Below are 18,842 nucleotides of genomic sequence, written 5' to 3' on the forward strand. Positions count from 1 at the left end.
TATAGGGCCATTGTATCACAGTCAAGGTGCAAGTATAAAAGGCTACTGCTAATTCCGAACAGTGGCAAATAAAGTCACCTCCAACTTAAAGTAAATAATTTCATGACTAGAAACATTGAACACATCTGTAGCACAGTTTGTTTGTTTCAGTGGCTAATAATCATTAACACATAACAATTTGCGAGGTAAATGTTTGACTGTAAAATGTAATACAGTTATACGCACTGAAATGATACATTTTGTATTATTCTGTTGGTAACTTCTCAAAGTCAAATCAATGTGACCCAAACTTAAAAGACAAGTATCCACAAATTTACTTATAGGAGACATCAACTGTCAGTTAATTGAAGAGTCTTACACACATATCTTATCTTAAGGGCTGATTTTACAATGGAAAGCCAAAGCTGACTTGTCAGACGACAGATTTAATTAACTTTAAAATCTGAAGCTGCAAAAGAAAAAGATACCAAAAAAGACAGAAGGCAAAATTTTTTACATGTGAAAGTTATCGTTAGTGTTCTCCTCAGTATATCACAAATTCTATTGCTCTTCTCCAGTGTTACATTTTAAGCAATGCCCCTAAAAAGTTAATTAATATTTATCAATAGCCTTTGTCAAGATAGCAAAATTGCACTGTTTAACAATTGCACAAAAGGAATGTACAGTACCATTGTTTGAATGTTGAGTTAAATACCCAAAATGCCATTATAGATTAATTCGCATTGCTTTTGCCCCATACTTGTGTTTAATGCTGCAAGAAGCTAGATTTTATTTTATTCAGCATCATATTTTTAAGCTTTTTTAAATAATGTAAAATACAAAATACAAAATTTGTATAATTGGCCACTCATTACAGAGGGTTCAAAACATTCAGACCAGGGACTCCCCTGTCAAGGAATTAATTCATGTTAATTTTACTGGCTGACATCTGCTACTCCTAGCACAGTTCAGTAACCATGGAAGTTCAAACTGCTTCACAGTACATCAACTGCACGTATTCCACTAATCAGTCATATGCCGAGTCACATGTTAACCAACTAGTGAGTGTAGTGTTGACTCTATGTAAGGAAAAACAACTAGACTATAACTTTATTATAGAATCGTGTCAAGTAAAATCATGCATAGATTCTTATTCTGCGTATAACCATGTTGAAAATATGACTGTCAACTCCTTAGTTTTGTGAAAAAGGCACAAGTTAGGCCGTCTGGGTTGTGTAGAGGTATAAGCCCTCGCTTACCACCGCAGAAACCCAGGTTCAATCCCCGGCGGCGGTACGTCCGGCTTGGTCAGACATTCCTACGAACACAATTGGCTGTGTTTGCGGGTGGGAAGCCGGTGAGGGTATGAGTCCTAATCGTTGCATTAGCGACTCCTACTGGAGTCTTTTTTCATTATGCATTCCTTGATTTCAAAATGGTTATGAATTGAACAGAAGGTACACAGATTCATTCTCATACTAAATTGGCCAAACCCCCTAAGATCAATATCAGTTATGTCCATTTGTTATAAAATATTTTAGATGTAGATATATAAACTGATTTTTTAAATAATAATTGGTTTCCTTTGATGTGTCATTGCAGAAATACCATGTTAAAGCCAGCCAAAACACAATAGTTAAAGCATCATAATACATCTATGCGTATATTCATTATGCCAGTCTTGTTTCCAGCCACCTTCTCTTCACCTTTTATAAATCATTTATACCGTCAACTCAGGAATTAGTCTGTGTTTATCTCTGGTCTTCTTGCTGTTATCATGCACCCAAGATTAAAAACAAGAAAGCCAAGGACAGAAAATGGTTATAAGTTTGATCTCTGTGGGGTGTTGTTCAAACTGTTTAAATTCGTGCTGTATATTGTATTGCATTTGTATGATAACATGCACCCTCGCAAGTATTAGCATCCATCAGAGCCAAATCAATGAAAGAGGTGCCCCATCAGTGTCAGACTGAGATGGATTCCTTCTTTACATTCAGCTGATGTGAGAAGTCAGCTGATGACCAATTAATCTGTGCATGGTAAAGGGTTGTTGCTAAAGGTTTCTCATTAACATTTCAGCAACGTATCCGAGAGCAGCAGTGCATTGCTCCTGAAGGTATATGCTCCCTCGACATTCATGAAATATTTCACAGGATCAAGTGAAAGGCTCCAAACAATGGAACATTAACCTCCTCAAATTAATCAAATGCTGTGTGCTTGCACTGTGACACTTAAGCATATGGCAAGGGGTGGTGAAATATGATAAAAAATCTGTATCATGAAAAAGTTAAAATATGCGCGGTATATGATTGTCCCACAGAACCACACAGGCATGGAGCTGTACAATGCACATTGTTTATTCAATACATGGACCACAATACTGTCACTGTCGTCGTTGCCGTTGTGGTCATTGTCATGGTCGTTGTTGTTGCTGTTGTGTTGCTGTCCGTGACTGTGTGAATCCGTTGTCCCCCCGTCCTCACTGCAGGCAGCACAGAGAAAGATTAGAACTAAACATGTAACTGCCCACAGCTGCGATTGCCAGCCGGATAAACCACTCCCCCCATCGCCTGCAGCCGGCACCACAACCACGCTACCCCCTCACAGAGATGTTAAAAATACATTCTGCAGAGTCAATTGAAATTCTCAATTTTATTATCCTTCAGTGTCTTTTGCTAACTTACATCTCTGGTAAAAAAGGATTGGTCCAGTCATAATCTATACTTTTTTACAGTTTCTCCAGAACTCCAACTGAATGAAGGGCACATTATTTGTTTGAGATGGAGCTGGATTATGTGTCTTGTTTATGAAACCAAACATGTCATTGTGCTGGCAGGGAGGCCCCCAGGTCTGCAGATGTCTGGCCCACATCCTGTGTCATCATAGGCAGAAGAGAGTACAGCCAAGCCAGTGGACAATGTCTCTCTAATTTATCAGTCTGCTATGTCACTGTCATTTGGACACCACTGCATCAGCTGTGACAACAACAAGAATGTAGCTGTAGCTAAAATAAACGAAGCTCATGTGAAATTAAATACCAAATACCACCCTATGATCAGTTTCAGAAAAAAACAACCAACAATAATATTCAAATATATGACCTTTCATCAGAACCCAATCTGCAGGACCCTCTACACAGTTTATGGCAGGGAGACACTATTAAGTCAACAAAGTACCAAATATAATATTGCTGAAATATCTGGATGATGGGTGCAATTAAAAGACTCATAATATAATTTGGATTCATGTGGCTAGAAAGCACTGCATGTTTTCTGTTTTGTGTTCGAGAGGACATGTGAGAAATGCAGAGAATTGCCACCTGGACCTCTAAGCTCAGGAATGTGTCACTGTTGCTGCTTGGCTGACCATGTCCAGCAGTCTCACCTGACAACCGTAACCAGCGAGACGGCCGTCAAAAGTCATGTGCTGCCTGCTGGAATAGCCCGTAGCGGGCTATGGAACATCAGACAGGGCCAGAGACATGACAATAAGACACTTGACAGTGTTGTCTGAAGATGAATATAGAAATGAGATCAAAGAGAAAGACATAAGCATCACCTCACATGTACTGAATATATGGAAGTACTGAAAGTGTGTCAAATTCCGGTGCTTGGCAGAATTTATATTTCTGGCATGTAATATTGTGTTATGGTATAATAAATAAATTGCATAGATCGTATAAATACATAGCATAACAGTGTGCCTTGAGTATAAAAATAGGTATTTGCACAGTGTAGCCAATGCACAGGAGAAATCATGCAAACCTTAGATACAAAAACATGAACATATGATTCTAACTACACATCAGACACAGAAAGGGATTTTTGTTACTTTTTGTAAACCTAATCCATGTACAGTCAGTGGTGCATGTAAAACACCACCTGTGGACCATACTGATGTGAAACAGGCTTGCTCTTGTTCCTGTGCAATTATCATCACACCACGCAGAGCCCTGGGGGGGTTGGTCTCCGCCGTGGACACAGCCGTGGCAGCCTGAATAATGCTGCTTTATCTGGAATGCACACCTGTCAGCCAGAAGAGTCTGGCTGCACCCCCAGGTGGCTCCACATTGGCACACACGCCACCTCAGTCTCATTCATTGTCATACTGAAGATGCAAAAGCAATTAGCCAATCAGAAATATGTATATACTTCAGAAAAAGTTGGGTGCTGTTAAATAATAAATTAGGTAAAACTATCACTGTCCTCTAGTTCAAATATGAACAAAAGTAGATCAGAAAAGCATGAAGCAAAGGACCATTTTCATATGATAATGCACCATATGGCCAGGATCCAAATTGTCCTGAAAGGACTATCCCTGCTCTGTTATTTCAAAAGAACCATGACCTTCGGTAGACTTCTCTCTCCAGATCAGAGGGAACAGAGTGTGTTATGCAGTCTTTGCATCTGGAGTCTGTCTCTTCGTGGAACTTATGTGTATTTGTTGTATATTGATAGCTCTCACTGCATTCAGGTTAAAATCAACATTAACATCAATTTCTAATTTGTGTAAAGATGCTATTAAAAATGAAACAATGGCAATGGCTGAAATTTAAATCTCAGGGAAAAGAGCAGCAAGGAAAAGGTATTTAATGGAGTCGCAATGTAATTGCTTAGCTTTTGCTTGTGCAGATATATCACAGCTCTTCTGTCCTTGCGAGTTGTGAATGGTTTGTTCTCAGCAGTGATGTGAATACAAAAACTAACGCTAATAAATGTATAGTTCTTTGCATATATTGCCACTCTCCTGGTTGACTTCCTAAACTGTAAACTACATATCATATAAGGTATAGGAAAAACCAGTGTTTGTGTGTGTGTGTTGGCCCACACTTGCATTTGTGTGAGAGGCCTTTGGTATTTGTTCACCTTTTAAAAAGGTGTGTAAGACAGACAGGAAAAGATCACAGGAAAAAGTGATGATCTGTAATGACTAAAGCTGTATTCACACCTTTTTTTATGTGGTAGTTGCGAGGGAGTCCAGAAACAGAATCAAGTGTGACATTCCAGAAATGTTTCATCACATGAGAGTTGCTATTTTTCAGTACAATATGGTATCCCACTTTGATCCTATATCACCTCTTAACCCTATCAGAGAGCAGGAGGATTTTAAAAAACACCTTTGATTCAAAGCCAGTCTCGCATAAGCCTTAGTTATGAGTGGCTGCGTTTCACAATTCTAAACTGGAAAAGTTTCATCGGATCTCCTAAGTCTTCTCTAACTGCTTTAAGTGGTGACATGCTGAACACAATAACTTTTTTTTTCTGAAGCATACTGCCTTTACCGGTGAAATAATATTTTTGTTGATGGTAGCCAAGAAAATTAGGGAGGTCAGTTAATTGTGTAATGACAGATTTAATTAATAAATAGTAAAACCAACATACCATGTGGCTCACCAAGACCAGGATTGTAGTAGATGAGAATAGTGAAAGGGAAGAGACTACCCTTTCCTTTAATGAATTATTACTACGTTTTTTTTTCACATTTTGACATTGTACGCCATTTCCTACATCTCTAATACATGACTGATTTATATGCAGTTCATCATATCCCCCTCCAATGAGTCAGTTTTATTTTCCCTGTGATCTGCAAAGGATATAAAAGGTGGCTGTCCTCGAAGAGTTTAAGGGTTTAATATCATTTACCAACAATTTTTTATGAACACTGTATCTCACTTCATTTCTGTCTTCTTCTACTCACAAGGATGCACTGTGCTGTACACTGGAAAATATCTTAATTCAATTTTATTATTGGTACACATACAAGCTTAGCATCAATTTAATTAAATAAAGCTTAGCTAACCATTTGAATTCAGTATCTACTGCATGTCTTTTAAAGAGTGTTTAAAGAATTAGTGACAACCTGTCTTTCAAATATAATTTGCTACTAGGAGACGCATTGTACTAGGGATTTTATGGGGGCTCTGTCGCATAAATATAAATCACAAAACTACAAATTGATTTAAAATTTTCTTGAATTTTTCTCTAAAATGAGATTAACATGCAATGTGTCCTTTTACACAAGCCAAGACATGATGCATAATCAGAACTATGTAAACAATTGCCCACATTAATAAAAAGGCAAGCAAGACAGAACAATCTGTCAAAACCTTCTAAACATATTCAACCAATCCAGACATTAAGCCATGGCAAAAGTATATTTGCATAGCATTCCTCTGACCACAGATCAACACCTCTATAGTCCCACTGAAATGGGGTAGTGAAAAACATAAGATATGCCTTACATAAGCTATGGCCCTACATTCAAATATGAAGTTCACTGGTATTTTCTGGAAAAATAAAGTTAGATTTTTTTCAGCTACTACCAATAACATGCAGCCTTCTTGGAACAAGCTAGGTTGTGACGTCACTAGGTTGATTTTTCCCATCTGCTCAGGCTATTCTTATTACTAGACTGCTGACTTTAAATGAGCTCAATGATGACTTGTGATGAAAAAACAAAAGAAAAAACAGAGAACCCAGAGGGTCCTTTTGTATTAAAAAGGATGCTCAATGGAGTACAACTGCACAAAACGTACTAATTGTAAACATAAAGGAGTATGAGTACTCATGGCCCCGGTGTTACATGGTTGATGTAACAAAGCCAACAATATGAAAGAACAACTTTGTTGTCACATTTGCCTACTTGCCATGACGTCTCTGCCCCCTTTATCAATCAAATCAATCAAATTTTATTTGTATAGCGTATTTTACAGCAGTTGTCACAATACGCTTTACAGACAACCCTGGCCTAAACCCCCACAGGACCAAGCCTAAGGCAACAGTGGCAAGGAAAAACTCCCTGTGGCAGATGGGAAGAAACCTTGGAAGGAACCAGGCTCAAGGGGGAAATCTATCCTCCTCTGGTCGGCTCAGGGTGCCGACTGGTGACTAACATGTCAGTCAGTTTTATAAGGTTTATGATGTGGCTCAGATGATGGGTGGAGCTGGGTGGCGGTGATGGGGAACAGCAGGTGGCGACAGATGTGGGCAGGGTGGAGGCAATGACGAAAGAGGGGCTGGACCACAGAGGTGGGTGAGACCAGACGACTCTTGAAGCACTCTCGAGGGTTGGGGCAAGAGCCCCGCCGGCAGCGTGGGGAAGAGGGTAGAAACGGCTATTAGGGAATTTGCAGTATAGCAGACAGTGAGACAGTGGCAGTAGTATGTATTGGGGGGATCCCGCCAGGAGTAGTATATGGCTGCATAGCTACTAGGACAGGGATGGAGAGCCCATGCAGTCATGAGGGGTAGACAACCATACCCGCCTAACAAGAGCCAGCCCATGTAAAGTCGGGTCACAGCTGATTGACAAGTGACAGTAAGGAAAGGATTGCCACCTACAAAGCTCTATGACTACAGGCTTCTCGCACCCTGTCTCCAGACTACAACTGATTATAAGACTGAGCATAGAGTCTGACTCCTTTATAAATTTTGGAAGCTGGTTCCACAGTAGTGGGGCACTGTAGGAGAAAGACCTACCACCTTTTAGGTTTTTGGAAATTCTTGGGACTACCAAGTAGCCTGCGTCTTGGGATCGGAGTGACCTTGTGGGTTTATAAGGTAGGAGCAGGTTAGATATGTACACAGGTGCACGTCCATGCAGAGCTTTAAAAGTCAGGAGCAAAACCTTGAAATCTATCCTATGCTTAATGGGTAGCCAGTGAAGCGACGCTAGTACTGGTGTAATGTGATCATACTTCTTAGTTCTGGTAAAAATACGAGCAGCTGCATTCTGAACAAGCTGGAGACTCTTTAACGAGTTATTAGGGCAGCCAGAAAGCAGGGTGTTACAGTAATCTAACCTCGACATAACAAACGCATGGATCAATTTTTCAGCATCCCCAACTGACAGGAAATGTCTAATTTTAGCTATGTTGCATAGCTGAAAGAAGGCAATTCTGGATTTGTTTTTTATATGGGTGTCAAAAGATAGATCAGGATCAATGGTGACACCAAGGTCTTTAACGACCATATTAGGTTCAGCCAAATAACCATCACAGTTTAAGGTGAGAGTAGACAATTTCTCCCTTAATATTTTGGGACCTAAAACCAACATTTCAGTCTTATCTGAATTTAGGAGCATTTAGGAGAATTTTTCTCCTCATTAAACAACTCTCTCGACCCACCCATTCAGGTTCTAATTCATCTTATATAACAAACTTCTCCTTCCTAATTTGCCAGTCAATCAGACTAAAGTGGAGTGAAGATTACATTTATAGACATGCACAGTCAGCACTCTAGCACTCTGAATGAAAAGTGGAGAAAATTTGATGCAAAGCATGGGTTATGATGGAATTATGGAATTAAATTATTAACTAAAGAATACTTACACTGATAAAGGTGTTACTGCGGGTCACATTCCGAGAATAGGTGTGATAAGTAATGGAAAAAATGCAGCAAAGCAGCACTATATATCGTAATTGAAATTACTGTATGTAACTTTGTAGATATACAGTAATTTAGGCTTATTTTTAAAATCTATTTTTTCAATCTTCTTTTAAGTAAACCCAATGATGGTACAGTTACAACTTTTTTTTGCATGACTGGCACTTTTGAGAATAATCACGTGTCTGTCTGTCCATTACCACTCATTTTGAGTTGTGAGGTGAATGAAGAATGCTTTAGTGAGTTGGATGTATGGCCATTCATTTAGGTGCAGGCAACTCAAGTGATCATTTCAGTGATATACAGCTATTTTATTGTGACAGCGTAACTTTTTAATTATTGTCACATTTTCAAGGTCACTGAATTATTTTTAGAGTGTGTGCCATTACAGATGCATTTTGACTATCAGAGTGAAATCTTAAGAACAAATGCTTAGGTCAGGACATCATTACATGCTGTGTGATAGATTAAACTATGGCCAGCAAATTACTCCAGTATTATCCAGACTGTTCAAAGATTCCCTAAGGACATTCTGAAATGTTTGAAATATCTGCCACAGCTAGTTAAACATAACAAATGGCATGGCTAGAATATGGCTGGACCTAACACACGTCACCCGGCCGACCAATGGTGTAACTTCATCACTCAGTCACAGACATTCACGTTTGTAGGGCTGGCCCCGCTGTTGCGGTCCAGCGAAAAGACACATATTCCAATCCATTGCTCAGCATTTCAGAGCGCCTCAGAGACAGATAGAATAATAATACATATTTCAAATAATAAATACGACAGAAAAAACAAAACAAAAAACAAAATATCAACTTGCCATCCCTGCTACCTGTGTGCTGCGCGCAGAGTACCGTATTATTTATTTAGACATTAGCAGACTACAGCATAAATTGCGTCTTTTGCTTATATTCAATATTAGTAATTGCAGTGAGAAACTGCAGCTGTAGACACAAGAAAGTCTGTTATGGTAGCAACAGAACGAAGCGGACTATATATATTTACCTTCATTGTTTTATTATACCAGCGTGTTTTCGCACATTTGCAGAGAAACACAAATACTATCAATAAAAATGGTTTAGCTATTTCTCAGCATAATGACAAATTCAAAGACTAAACGAAGTCACCCGATATTGTCCATGTATTCCATTGCTTCCCTGAACCTCCCCTAAAACCTAGTATATGGCTGGACCTAACACACGTGATTCGGCCGACTAATGGTGTAACTTCATAACTCGGCCAACCAATGGTGTAACTGCATCACTCAGTCAGTCAGTCAGTCAGTCACAGACATTCACGTTTGTAGGGCTGGCTCCGCTGTTGCGGTCCAGCCAAAAACAAAAAGGGTTAACAAACTGTTGTTTCCTGAGCTAAACACACATATATATAATACACCATATTCATCTGTACTGAAAATTACCCATCATTTACGTAATGATGAAATGAAATAAAAGTAATTATCATTTTGACATCTAAGAAAATGAATTGTGATCAATTTTAAGATCATGAGGTATCACTATTAAAACAAAATATCGCCTGCATGCTGAAGATTACTTGAAACTTCAGATGTGGCATGTGCAGAAGCAAATAATTTCCCCATGAATTTGCAACAGAATTAATTTTAGCAGCATTGCTGAAAGGTGTAGCTCAGAAGGACTGAAAGATTTTCCCCATCTGATCACATATCTTGAGGGTTTCTCCATGATTAAAATTCCACAAGTGTGGTACATTATAGCAGGTATGACATCAATAACAGTGGCCATGTCAGTGTATTTAAATTAAGTTTACACCCCCTTTCTCCTTGCATGAAATAGTGAGAAAAATTCATGAAGCTGCAAATCATAGCAACCTTGGTAAATCACATCTCATAGCTAATGTGTATGTTTTACAGTCTCTCCACCCGCAGTTTTCTGTCTGACATTTGTAACTTGTCAAATTATATATTCATTAAGACAACTGTTCTCACACTTGGCCTAGTGGAACCTCTGTGTGCGCCAGTTTTTGTTACATCCAGTCTTGCTCAATTAAGGTTGTTTAAAAAGTGTTTCTTTCATAATTGTTTCCCTTATACTTGTATACTTGTTAATGCAATACAGGTTTGTCGCATTAGCATTTGTGTTGTATTTAAATTCTTCATTATCTACCAAATGATTAGTTTTAGTGGCCAGGTGTCCACACTTTTCACATTACCTTCAACTTGGTCTTTAATTTGATCAGTTACATTTTACATGATATATTTTAACCTTTATGTAATAATTTAAAATATGGCACAGTGTGAATATGGGAATTTTTATTCATCATGGCTTGCATTGCTATTTTCTTTGAATTTGACTTCAGAGTTAAATAATCTCTCAAACCATGAGAAGCATATTTAAGAAATATTAACAGCTTGTTAAAATTCTGGGATTGCAATTGTGGTCAGAACCAAAACCAGCATACACAGGGGTCCCACTGTATTAAGACATACTGTAAGAATGAGCATTTCTGCTTTTTACCCATGTCATGACTTGCACCACCAGTAGATGCCAAATATGACAATCCTACAGGTATTAAGAACACTGTGGTCTTTCAAGGTTACCATAATCTCCCCCTGAGTGCTGTCATGTAAAGGTAAACACAACTGTACTCCATTTGTATGCTTCAGATTGTTCTGTTGGGCTTATGATTTTTCGTATCTAAAAGAAGTAAAACGTATCTGATAATAGGTATTAAAATTAAGAAGGTATGTAATGTTTCATTTCAGTTTCTGTATTCAAAAATGAATGCTCTATCCATATGCATTAAGGCAGTGGATTTTGAAGTGCAGGGAGGTTGGGGCTTTGGAGGGACGACGTATGTGCATAGCCCCCTGGATCCACCATCAAATCCACTATAATTCATCCAGAAAGGGGATTACACACATTCCAAATGCAAATGTATGGTTCACTTTCTGGGTTTTTTTAGATATTTCAGTTTTAGTGAATGTAAAGGAGTGACTCAGACAGGCAGGCTTTGTGTGCTGTGAAGGATATTTTAGATATATAGAAAAGTTTCTGAAGACCAGAAAGCTTTACAATGGCCGGTGTAGGGCATCATGGATATTTGTGGTCTAAAGCAAGAACATAAACTCCAAAGCAGCTTGTTCCAACTGTCTGGGACTGTTGAAAACATACACTAAAATTGAAATAATATACTGGGGGAAAAAAAAAAACTCCAGAAAGTGAACAAACCCAGGGAAGCACTGCATTGATATATAACATTCATTAAACAGCCCCAACAAGGGAGATCAACTATGTCTCTATGTCTTTATACTATGTCTCTCAGAAAGCCATTCCACAGTACATGCACTTTAAACTCTCTGTTTCTCAGTTTAGTGAACTGTGATAAAAAAAGAGATCAAATGACGAAAACCTTTTTTACTCACAAGGACAAATGTTTGGACCATCTAATTTAATTTCCCCTGAAGCCTCAATGAAACCATAATCCACTGTATTTGAGTCTTATTTTCAGCCTTTTTTATATCCTGAGAAATCCAATTCAATGAAATAGGATGCCATTTTGTTCTGGTAATATAATACAAAGTATAATCTGAACCTTAGGTTAAAGTGGCCAACTTATATGAGTATAAACAAAAATGTCAATACACAACATGACACAGCATTGAAAAAATACATCAAACAAATGTCAGGCAGCTACAGTACAAAACATGCATTCATAGATTCCTCCCTGGCTCTGATTCAGATGTGATTTGTATGCTTGAGTGGTACTGAAGGATTTAAACTTCACATGCTTCCAATGAATATAAAGGAATTTAAATGAGTAAAGCTTACCTTTTTGTAATAACCAAAACACATGACAGTCAGTCATGTTTAGACTTACTCTAAATACCCAGAGTACTTGTTATCCAATTAATTTCCGGTCACTGGTGCCTTTTTATCGAATTCTACAGAACCCTACATGGCACATAAAATCTTAATAAGATCCATATTGAAACAAACCTAAAGACTACCAACTTGATACTAATCAAAATTGTATGTATTGAAGCATTGTTGTTCAGGCATTTTAAACTGGGTTTGCAATCATAAAATGGGAAATAAAAATGTTTTTCTACGTGAAATAAAAACAAACACTATGAGATTGTATTGAGTAAAGAGGGTTATGGTGGGGCAGCTATGATGGATGGCTGCTGTCTCTTTGTCCAAAATTGTTCTATGGAGGATCTTTATGATACCCTGAGTGACTTGATTGACTGGCTTCTTTCGTAGACAGTTGAAATGCATTTAAATAGAAAATTTCAAAAAGGTACCAGTTTTCAAAAAGGTACCAGTGGCAGCCACTATGTAGCAACCTACATCTGAGATTAGAAAACCCACAGAGATACGCAGATACACAGCACTGTTTACTGCTCATCTCCCATGTATTACTTTGGCAAGCTGGATAGATTCTGATATCAGGTGCAGTGAACAGGACAAGGAATTTGCAGAGCAAGTTAATTTGGAGGCTTTGTTCATACCACCCAAGTCAGCATTTTGGAGGGGAAAGAATCGATCTTTTTATAAGATGTGCTCATTGTTGATACTAGTTTGAAACTACAGTTGTTTACTTGAAATGGGAATCTGAAATTAGTTTTATAGAGAGTGCCAAACTTTCTGTCTATCATTTTTAGACTAGTGAGGGTGGTGAATCCATGTTTAAAGAGGTTGGGTGAGCAACTTAGTTGATATTTGGCTGCATCAGGCTGATTTACCTTGAGGCTTGGCAGGACATTAGAATTGAGAAGTGACAAACATAAAGGTGTAGAACAATGTGTAGAGTAATCTACCTAATCTCAAAGTTATCAATCTCCTTGCCATGCCACTATGCTCCACTGCCACTGGAGGCAAAAAAAAAAAAAAAAAAAAAAAAAAAAAAAAAAAAAAACTTAGATCAGTGTCAAACATTTTGTATCTACGGACTATAAAGTCACGAAACAGCTTTTTTGTTGCTCTAATGAATGTATTTCCGTTTGAATATTGAATATTCTAACAATACAACCACCTTGTTGCCCTTTCCATCATATTGTCCTCTATATATGATCATTAAATATGTACAGAAAGCCTTTATTAATGTCATTGTTATCACGTTTCTCCAAGAAGCCTTCCCTTTTTATGTTTATTATGTGCTCCCCCAGTAACAACATTAAGCTACAGGCAGAATTCCCCGGCAGAAAAACATGAAACACTTTTATACACTACCCTAATACACCCCCAAGTCCTCAGCCATTATATCGTTATAGTTAATCCTGAGGTCTAAACACTTGCTAAGCATTTGACCCATTGTATTGTTTAAAAAAAATTTGTTTACATGAGAGTATGTAGACCAGGCCTGGGATATTGAAGCAAACCTGAGTTCCAAACAGGTATTGGCATGGAGTTATACCCCAGTAACCTGTACCTTGATGGATGGCATTCCTGCCATTATAAAACATTGATAAACTGCAAAATTTGTAATGAAATGCACCTTGCTGAGTGGTGTCATATCAATACATTTTTAATACCACTTTTACCATCATAATTTAGCAGGTGTGATAGCTGGCAGTAATGACAACCTGCCAGTCTCCCCTTGATGTAGCAGGCAGCCCAACAAAGCATAGTATCCGACTTTTGGTACAGTGGCTCACCTCCAAATTGATTACAAAGTTAAACAGCAGCACATAATCTACAGGGTTCAAGAAAACCTCAATTAGGCTGATCACCCAGCTGTGAAATAACAAACTGCATATTAAACACAGATAAGAAAAGGTGCACCTAATGCTCGTCACATAATCGAGGCTGATGAGAAGTTTAAAAAAAAGGTAAGACAGTGACCGCAGTTTTGTCACCAAGGTGTAACCTTGCCAGATCTAGTTTGCATTTACATATATATATATATATATATACACATATCTATATAGTGCAATGAACCCTGAACATCCATCTCATATAAGAAAATTATACATATGAAACTGCAGTTCCACACACCTTGCATACTGTAACATCAACTGTTTTGAGTTATAAATATTTTAATGGGGCCAGAAGCTATACATGCCAAGGCTTGGATTCAAATGACATTTGTTCTAAATCTTGGCTCCTCCTGATACACTTATCCCTGGCTTAGATATACATTTGTTTTTTTTGTGGGGAGCTCACTTTGCTGTGTGAAGAAAAAATTCTGTTTAATGGGGAATCTAATTCAATGTTGATTGAATCCAGGCCAAAGTGTTGCAAGGCAGTTCATGTAGTTTTTACCTGGAGAATTGTGTGTGAAAATAACAAGCTAACTGGCATAACATGCGTGTGATCTTGCTGCCTTTAAATCCAGACATTTAAATTGGGAGGCTGTTTCTGTATCTGTTCACTGTTGGAGTAGAATTTCACTGTCATTTAGAAAATACTGTAGCTTAAGCTTTCTGTGTCAATCTCCCTTGATGAACTAAATGAAGGGACATATTGTACTGTCCTTCTTAGTTTAGTTTAATTTGACTGAAAAATGAAAGGGAATGTAAATATTATAACAGAAGCTGAGACAAACCTATTTCATTGTGATAATATACCATTGGCCTTTTTGCTTTGATACATTTTTCCAACATTCAACATTTTTTCAGCATTCATGGCCTGGGGTGGAGCCCGTACTGCACCTAAGCTTCACAACATCCGCCTACACTAGGTATTACTGTCTAATGCCATCTTAACAATAAGCACTTAAAATCACATTACAGCCTCTTACAGTTTTAAAAACCAACTTCATTCATAAATGTAAATGTATCATTTAGATACTTTTTTGCTTAATTTTCTTTTCTCAACTGTCTTGTTTTTCTCAACTTTATAGACTTTTAGGTCCATAAAACTGTAATGTACTTCTGGAGCTGTTCTGGAACATTCGATCCCAAACCTCTATTATTCCTTTTTCAACCAGTAAGCAACTTGGCCCATGGACTGTCTGTGCCCATACAGTATGCACTTACAGCACTTCTTTTTTTAACTTTAATTTACTTGTTACCCATTACACAACGTGTGTTGTGTGTGTGTGTGCGTGTGTTCTTTTTCTTTTTCTCTTGTCATCTTGTCCTTACCCTGACAAAATACCCTTTGAAGTAACTTCATGCAATAAATCACGCTAATTAAAAACAAGTGGACCGTCTGCCTGACCGTGACTGAATGCAGTTATTTGTGCTACAATTGATCCTGTATTAAACAATGAAGCCTGGAGTCCCCAGGCAGTCTCCTAATTGCTCAAATAATTAATTTACATTAACAATTCCCATTAACCAGGAAACATGCCCATCAATGCTGAAAGGGAATGCAAGAGAATAGGTAATGAAAAAATCTGTAGATCGACTCTCTGAGCTTTATGACCATGTTGAACAAAACTATGACCGCCTGCAAGGCTGGACAATGTTGGAATTCCTGTTGACAGAAAGCACCTGAAAGACCTTGAGTCATGCACTGATTTTTTTCAAGGGCAGGACCAGAGGGGCAGCAAACCTATTTTTGAATTTAACGCTTGTGTGTTATTAAGAGAAACTTTTATAAATTGTTGCTTTGGAGTAGGCCTAGTTCAAGTTCAAAGGAGGCACTAAAGTCCTTCACACAAAGCTAGATCTGCTTTGCATAACTGTTTTGGTAGATCACTGGAGGGTAAAAAAAGAAACAAACTGCACCATAAATGCAAAAAAGAAATTGATGGATTTTCAATCCTTTTTCCTTAAGTGCAATTTTCAGGATCTCTGCCCTGTTCTCATGGTTGGAAAGTTAATTAAGGCAGGACCTTATTGTAGAATCCCTCGTGAGCTGAGCTGCACACAGGCCTCAGTGGGCATGTTGAAGCCTTTAATCAACCAGCTGCTGGAGCTTTTTAACCTTCAAAACCAAGATGCCATTTTTACAGCAGTTAAACTTAGCAATCCAGAGCCTGAGCTCTCTATGGACAACAGACCACCTCTCCTCTCCTTCAGCCCGAATGACACAAAGTAAAATGTCTAAAGTTATCAGAAGCCTGAAATATGTAAATCCATTTGGACATAGGGAGGGGCTTGTCAGTTCCAGCGGAAGTGTCATGAGGATTGCGATAGTTTTTTATTCTTCTAACACACATGCTTACGTGGGGTCTCTTGTCTGCATGTGGTAGCTATTAATATTATTATGACACAGAGGATGGTCTACAGTAAAGATTATTTTTGTTTTCCAGTAGTGATATCTAGGCCTATACATCAAGGAATAATGGTAATAAAGTGCCTCTTGAATATACCTTTGTTTCAGTCCCAAAGGCAATATAGAAATGACCAATTCCCATAAGTGTAGCAGCTTTTTAATAACTCTGCCTCTTTATGCTTAATACCAATTAAACCACTGGCCCCTAACCCTTTCCCCTCGTCAAATTTTAACAAGAAGTCAAATGCCTAGTGCATCACTCACTAATAACCACTGAACACAACACAGGTAAGTAAAAAAGTAATTCATTATTTATTCACTTGTAAACAAAAATATCCTTTGGGCAATAGACTATGGATTTTCACACTAAATGTCAATAAAAGTTATTAATCTATTTATTTTTTGTTCCCTGAAACCAATTAGCAAAATGCCAGGTAAATCAATTCTTCAAAGTGGTACAAACAACAATCCACTCTTAATCAATCAAAAATCCCTTTATCTAAAGCCGGTAATGAAAAACATTTCCAACATTCCCCCTTTACGTTGCAGGTCTGAGGCATTGCTTTGGTGTGTGGATGCCTAAAACAAACTGGCTGCTTCATTAATGCCGAGCAATAAACAAAATGTGGTAACTTACTCAAATCCAGAGCGGTGGCGTGGCAGCGCGAGCGCAGCTGAGTGGAAGGGCGTCCTCCGAAGAAAGAGACTGAGGTAACATGCAGCAATTCCAGAGGAAGTTTGGGCGTTTCCAGGTAGACCAAACCGCTACCTGTCTTTTTTTTTTTTTTTAGCTGGTTCTGATTATCTGTCACGCAGCTAAACTTGTAGACACTAACGGTTTTCTGAGCTAGCTAAATTCAGCTAGGATCCGATGCCTTGACTTGAGTAGCAACAGGCTAAGCTAACAGTCTTTCAGTCAGTCTGGAACAGATATTACCTTCCGTGTGAGTCCTTACCTCACAACAGTAGCCTAAAAAAAATAAAAGTTATCGCGCTGACAACATTAAAACAAATACACAAATGACAGTACATAATGCAATGCTTTTCACATTATATATATCATAGCCACATACTGTGATTGCAACTCATGGACACTAATTAACAGTTTGTTTTTGTTCTCTCCTCTTTGTTCCCCTTGACCTCTGAACTCATCATCGATTGGATTACAAAAGGTAAGTAAAATAAAACAATATCCAAAATCTAAAAACTATGTAAACTGTTAAATTTTAAACATGTGTAGAATAAAAAAACCTTTTTAAAAAATATAACAAGGTATTCAAACCATTTAATGAAATTTTTACAACATTAAGTGTCTTGGTAAGGTTGTAGGCCACCATGAGCCTCAGCTTCAATGCAGCTTGGAATAGATTCTAAAAGTCTCTTGAACTCTGCTGGAACACCATTCTTCCAAAAAGTCTTCCCTCATTTGATGTTTTAATGATGGTGGTGGAGAGCGCTGTCTAACACGCTAGTCCAAAATCTTCCATAGGTGTTCAATTGGGTTGAGATCTGGTAACTGGAAAGGCCATACTGTAGCATATTGATCAAGTCATGTTCATACTCATCAAACCATTCAGTGACCACTCGTGCCCTGTGGATGGGGATATTGTCATTCTGGAAGAGACCACTCCCATCAGGACAGAAATGTTTCCTCATAGGATAAAGGTAATCACTCAGAATAACTTTGTATTCCCTCTGAGGGGACATGTGGACCCAAATCTGCTGAAGGTGAAACTGGCAGCTGAGAAGATGCACTGAGATGGCACCGATGTTCTAGGAATGGGTAAATAACGTTTCACTAATGCTGCCAGTTGAGGGAACCGTGACTCATAAACTTTCCACCAGTCAAGGGGATTTGTGTCTAACAACGGAGAAACGTCTCGCTAATGTAAAATCTAATTGCCAGCGCTAGGTTATTCATTGAAATGGTTTATTGAAATTTAACCATTTAATCAATAAAATTAATTGATCTATGTTCCTGTTAATGATTAACAGTGAATCGATGAACTGTTAACATCCCTACGGCAATACGAAATAATTTTACCTTTTTGAATTATAAGATTTGCCCAGCTAAGCGACATTAAATCCCCTTTTTTTGACAGTTTTTCACTAAATTAATATGAATTTAACAGATGTATATTTCTTTTTTTATTTCATCATTGCTAAATCCTATGGTGCCCTAAACCACAGAATATGTTCCATTTTCCCCTCAAAGTTAAATGTATTTCACTTGTTTAATTATTTTCACATTAAGCATTTTAGAATGCCCCATTCAATCAATCTGATTCCTTGCACATTTATGCTGCACAAACTGTTTTTAGTTATG

The 18,842-nt window shown here is 38.0% G+C and overlaps 2 long non-coding RNA genes across 2 annotated transcripts; both read right to left on the bottom strand.

Annotated features, from left to right (window-relative positions):
- Positions 1 to 2,320: 2,320 nt before the first annotated feature.
- On the bottom strand, positions 2,321 to 17,648 carry LOC135248474 (uncharacterized). Its single transcript, XR_010328434.1, has 2 exons — positions 17,154 to 17,648; positions 2,321 to 2,461 (listed from the first exon to the last, which is right to left on the bottom strand). It is a non-coding gene; the product is annotated as an uncharacterized LOC135248474 (long non-coding RNA).
- LOC135248475 (uncharacterized) lies at positions 6,652 to 13,002 on the bottom strand. Its single transcript, XR_010328435.1, has 2 exons — positions 7,289 to 13,002; positions 6,652 to 7,243 (listed from the first exon to the last, which is right to left on the bottom strand). It is a non-coding gene; the product is annotated as an uncharacterized LOC135248475 (long non-coding RNA).
- Positions 17,649 to 18,842: the final 1,194 nt, after the last annotated feature.

This window comes from Anguilla rostrata, chromosome 2, assembly GCF_018555375.3.
Source record: "Anguilla rostrata isolate EN2019 chromosome 2, ASM1855537v3, whole genome shotgun sequence".
NCBI classification, from domain to species: domain Eukaryota; kingdom Metazoa; phylum Chordata; class Actinopteri; order Anguilliformes; family Anguillidae; genus Anguilla; species Anguilla rostrata.